The following is a 5935-nucleotide window of genomic DNA, read 5'->3' as shown; positions in this document are numbered from 1 at the left end:
CCGACCTGAAAAAAAAAAACAGAAAACAAAAACATCTACAGACCACCTAGTAGTTAGGTTTTCATTCAGAAAAATTCTGCCCACTCATGTTTTTAGGTTTTTTTTCTCCTCATTGCTCCATAGAGATCTGTGTTCCCACTTACCCAGAAATATTCCCTTTTTATTTGTTTGTTGTTGGCAACACGCAGTGATGCTCAGGATTACTTCTGGCTCTGCACCCAAGAATCCAGGTATTACCCTGGCAGCGCAGGATGACTATACAGCATTCCAGGGATGGTACCCAGGTAAATAGCTGTGCAAGGCAAACACCCGACCTGCAATATTATCTTTCTGGCCCCCCCACTTCCCCTTTTTATTTTTGCTTTTTCACTTTTGAGGGTGTAAATTCTGCTGGATCCAAATCTTTTTTAATCAAAATTACATTAACATCAAGGTCTCTTTTCTACTTTTATTTCCCAAGTTACACCCCAGTTGTGGCTTATGCTCCAAGTATGATGCATTATTGAGTGATTTTAGGTGTGTGTAAATATCTTAGAATCAATATAATATTCCTCTCCTCTTCTACACTTCACTGAGAAGCTAACTGGGCCCACAACCTTTCCTAGCACACAGGGAGAAAGCCAGGGGAGGTCAGGAGTTGGTTCAGGGCACTTGGAGTCCCACCCCGCCCTCCCCCACTTCCTATGCCTGGACTTCCAGTAGCAGCAGCACCCAGCAGTTTTGGCTCCACTGTTTCAAGCAGCTTCAACACACCCCAACTTTGTCACTGCTCCATATAGAAACAGCGCTGTCTGGAGGTCTGAGATGGATCAGTTCTGCCTTCCACAGCTGTATTCCCTCTAGAACTGCCATAGATCAGAAAGAACTGGCGGGCTGACATTTGTGGAACTATTTCTGCACAATGGCAGAATTGTTCTAGAAAAGAAGGTTAGCCCTGTGGCTCTCAACCTTCTCCCACCCATCCGAACTGGGAAAAAAAATGTTTTGGAGACCACCAAGATCCTAAACATCAAGTAGCCAGGTTTTACCTCAGAAATCTGCTCACTCGGTTTTTGCTCTCGCATTATTCTACAATCATCTAGCCCCACTTTCCAGAAACATTTTTGTTGTTTGTCTTTTAGTGGGCACACTTGGCGATGCTCAGGAAATACTCCTGGGACTGCACACAGGAATTCAGGAATTACCTGGCAGTGCTAGAGGCCCATATGGCAAGCCAGGGATCGAACTCGGGTTAACCAATGTTCAAGACAAACACCCTAACCGAAGTACGTCTGCTCAACACCCTCTTCTCCATTTTATTTTTTCCATTATTACTTTCGGTATAATTTCTGTTTGGCCACACCTTCCAAAATCTTTTCTTCTTTCCTCAGAATTACTCTTACTAGTATCTAGGCCACTTTTCTAGCTTCATATCCCAAGTTCCCTTGTAACACCGCAATGGTGGGGCTCCAACAATGTCTTATGCTAGTATGATGCATTGTTATGGTGATTTCAGGCGTGTGCAAATATCTTAGAATCGATTTACTATCCCTCTCCATTTTCTGCCATTTCACCAAGACCCTGGCTTAGTACACAGCCCGTCCTAGTACTGGAGTCCCGCCACCCTACTGCCTGTGCCTGGATTTCCAGTAGTAGCAGCAACGAGCAGAGTTTTGGCTCCACTGTTGAGAGCTGCTTCAACAACAACCCAACTTTGCCAATGCCCCTTCTAGAACACACAGAGAAAGGTCCGGAGGTATGAGATGATCTCAGGCTCTTTTCTGCCTTCCATAGCTGCACTTTCCTACACAATTGCCACACTGTGGTAGAACTGGCAGCTTGGCATTTGTCAAACTATTTCCGCATGATGGCAGCATGGTTTTAGCAAGACCATTAGTTGTATGGCTCTCAAGCTTCTCCCACCCTTCTCACCCGAAAAAAGCTCTAGGAGGCTGCCAGAATCCTGAACAACTAGCTGCCAGCTTTTCCCCCACAGTTTAATGCAGTTTGATCAAATACTCACCATTTTGCTCATTTTTGGCCCTCTTTTCCTACTGCAATCTGCTGCTTTTGCCCCAGGCATCTTCAGTTTTTTTATTTCTCTTCTGGCCTTGAGTTCTGGGATCACTCCTTGTGCTGCTCTCTGGGGAGCATAGGGGTGCCAGGGATTAAAACTGGTTCAGCAAAGTGCAAGCCAAGATCCTTACCCACTGGACTATCCAACCCCCAAATAATCACTTTTTAAATTTCTTGGGCTTGAGATATAGCTTAGTTGACAGAGCACATGCTTTGTTAGTCTAAGGTATTAGCTTTGATCCTTGGCACTACTAAATAAAGTAAATTAACTGTTTCTCATTGTTGACTATCCCTTTCCTAGATAGATATAATATATAATTGTAAATTATTTTTCTTGGAGGATGGGGTGTGTTTCAGCCACACATGGTTATGTATAGGGCTCTGTTCATTGATTACTATTGGCAGTGCAGAAGCACTTTATTCAGTGCCAAGGTCAGACCATAGTAGGCCCAGGACAAGGCAAGTGCTTTTACCCCTGAACTATCTCTGGACAGATATTTAGTACCTTTATAAAACTATGTTAAAATTCCCATGTGCCACATATGTTAATAAAATTTTCTTCACTCAGAGATTAAAGGTTTATCAAATATCATTAGTCTGTGGAATTCTAGTTGTATAAAAATATTACCAAAACTTTTATTAAAGAAAATGTACAGAACATACTTACCTGGCAAGGAAGATACCGTGATCATGAAGGTGGTTTCCCCAGGGCGAGGCTTATCCATTGCACTCCAGATGTGCTGACTCCTGCGATTTCCCCAAATGTGGGAAACTCAACTGCATAATTTGTGGTAGTGAGGGACTGCGTTCTCACTCTCCTCTGAAAAAAATGTACAGAATATTAAACTGTCCTTAAAATGTAAAGATCAAAACCATGAGTGAAGAGAAACAAGATCACAAGCAATACTACCTTCCACTGACAAGGACCTTCCAATTGCAGCATTATATTCCATCCTTTAACTGTTTTTTGGTACTCTTACGTTTACAAAATTTTGTTCTAGTGGACAATTGAGAATTTTTTTTACCTGCTTGGGGAGTTCTACTTCTATTCAACCTTCTGATTCCAAGCAATAGTCCCCGAAATATCTGGATAAGCCAGACTTTCAGCTAGCACAGTTGTACCTGCTCTACTGCCATTGTACACCACACGAGATGTGCTAGTTTAGTTTTTTTTTTTAACTTTTTCCTCTAAAAGGGAGCAGTTCCCAATATGCCAGCCAACACTGTCCTGAATTTCTCCTTACCCATTCATTAGTCTTTTGAAAAATGCCACCAAGGGACAAAAGTTGCCTTGCATTTTGCTCATGGCGAGAAACCAGCTCATTGCTATATATTTGATCTCAATTTCCATCTCAAATCAAACTGCGGTCTAAACTTTCTTACCCTCCGCAGGTATCCTGTTTTTCCAAAATTAAATTTTGAAATAAACTAATATGTGAACCAAATTTTCTTCATTTAAAGTGATTTGTATAATATAGCAATATTATATTGCTTGAGGAGGACAAAGAAAAGAAGACAAGTGGGGGGTGAGAAAGGGAAGTCCTGGGAAAAAAATGGATCAAGGGTAATGTGGGGGAGTGGCATAGCTTTACATCCAAACCAGACTCAACCATGCTGAAAACATGAAATCCAAACTAAAACCACTGAACTTGAAAGGTGTCTGTCAAGGTGACACGTGGGGGCAGGAAACTGACTGGAGAACATTTGCAGAGGGAAGTTGACACTGGTAGTGGAATTAGTGCTAGAACATTATGTCTAAGATCCAACAATCAATAATTTTGTAAATTATAGTTCTTTAATGAAATATAAAAGCTTTACGATTTTTTAAAAAAGCTAGAATGACTAGTAAACAATTAATGAAAAATAACTGATTTGCAGGGCCCGGAGAGATAGCACAGCGGTGTTTGCCTTGCAAGCAGCTGATCCAGGACCTAACGTAGTTGGTTCGAATCCCGGTGTCCCATATGGTCCCCCGTGCCTGCCAGGAGCTATTTCTGAGCAGCCAGGAGTAACCCCTGAGCACCGCCGGGTGTGGCCCAAAAACCAAAACAAACAAACAAAAAAAACAAAAAAAACTGATTTGCGTAGCATTTCACATGATTTCCAATAATCTGTTTCAAGTGATAAGTTGTATTCAGGTAGAAAAGGAGATGAAATCAACACTAACTACCAAGTCACAAATTCCAAGTGACCTCTGACCTGTTCCCCTTTTGAGCATCTATGGGATCCTCCATTTCGTTCTTCCCAGCATTAAATAATCATCATGTGTTAGTAGGAATTGCAGGAATAGGCTCAGCACATCACTATGTGCTACATGCTGATTTACATGGAATGATAAACATATGCACAGGTATATAAACTCAAATCTGAGGTCACCAATGCAAAGTTTGATTGTATTTTTTATCTCTAAATATTCAAATATTCAAGTTCTTTAAGTTGTTGTTGTTATTTGGGCGGGGGGACCTCACTTGTTGGTGCACAGGGTTTGCTCCTGCTCAGTGCTCAAGGATCACTTCTGGCAGGGGCTGGGAGTATATATAGAGTGCCAGAGATCAAACCCAGATCGGCTGCATGCAAAGCAAGTGCTTTATTTGCTGTACTTTCTCTCTCGCCTCATGTGATAGCTTCTTAAAAAATCTTAATAAGGGCCCAGAGAGATAGCATGGAGGTAGGGTGTTTGCCTTGCATGCAGAAGGACGGTGGTTCAAATCCAGGCATCCCATATGGTCCCCCGAGCCTGCCAGGGGCGATTTCTGAGCATAGAGCCAGGAGTAACCCCTGAGCATTGCCGGGTGTGACCCAAACCCCCCTCCAAAAAAGAGTCTTAATAAAAGGGGACGGAGCAGTGGTGCAAGTGGTAAGGCATCTGCCTTACCCGCGCTAAGCCTAGAACAGACCATGGTTCAATCCCCCAGAGTCCCATATGGTCCCCAAGCCAGGAGCGATTTCTGAGTGCATAGCCAGGAGTAAATCCTGAGCATCACTGGGTGTGGCCCAAACCCCCCACCAAAAAAGTCTTAATAAAATACTTAATTCCTAGAAGGTGAAACAGAAATACTTCACAGACCCCACTTTCTTGAGGTATCCAACATCAGCAGTTTGATGGAGACATTCCAGTATTAATTTTTGTTTTTTGGGCTCTACCCAGTGGCACTCAGGGTTTCCTCCTGGCTCTGTACTCAGAAATTATTCCTGGCAGGCTTAGGGGATCTCAGAGCTCTGGTTATAAAGCAGTGTTCAAAGCATACAAACACACACAGAGACAATCACATCAACTCCTTTTTCAATTCTATCCTGGACAGTCTACTGGTAGTATCCATGCCACAGATATTTTGTATAACAATAGGCATAGGAAATTTCTAATGGCATTAGTTATTCATGCGGTAACTGATAAAACTTTGTTTCTAACTCTTCTAGCATTTTTTAGATAGAGATAAATATTGCTCAAACCGAAAATTGCACTGTACATTACTTATTATACATAAATTAAAAGCATATGGCAAGGACAAACAAAACTGATTATAAAGAAAAATATCTCTAACACAATTTAACAGAAACACAATATTCTTATTTCTTGAACTATAACAATATTTTTCTACTTATATTTATGCAAAGTATGTGTATAGTGCAAGCAAATTTCAGTTATTATGAATTTCAAATGACATTGTTTACTGAGGACTATCTGTGGTTTCTGATTTTTTTCTACATTTCTCAACTCATATAGAGAACCTGCTTAATCATGATTAAATATATTTCAGATTTTGTTAAGTGGTAATTTACAAGAAGCTTTTATTATCCTTCACTATAAAGGATAAGATTTTTAATCATGTAACTTGGGTTTTTTCCAGGATATTCAGAATATTATCACAAATAAATACTG

General features: G+C 41.1%; 1 non-coding gene across 1 annotated transcript; it reads left to right on the top strand.

Moving 5' to 3' along the window:
- Positions 1-2714: 2714 nt before the first annotated feature.
- On the top strand, positions 2715-2878 carry LOC125999940 (U1 spliceosomal RNA). The gene has a single exon (XR_007492367.1). It is a non-coding gene; the product is annotated as a U1 spliceosomal RNA (small nuclear RNA).
- Positions 2879-5935: the final 3057 nt, after the last annotated feature.

The sequence above is a fragment of the Suncus etruscus genome, chromosome X (assembly GCF_024139225.1).
Source record: "Suncus etruscus isolate mSunEtr1 chromosome X, mSunEtr1.pri.cur, whole genome shotgun sequence".
Taxonomy (NCBI): domain Eukaryota; kingdom Metazoa; phylum Chordata; class Mammalia; order Eulipotyphla; family Soricidae; genus Suncus; species Suncus etruscus.
This window is presented reverse-complemented; position numbering and strand designations above follow the sequence as displayed.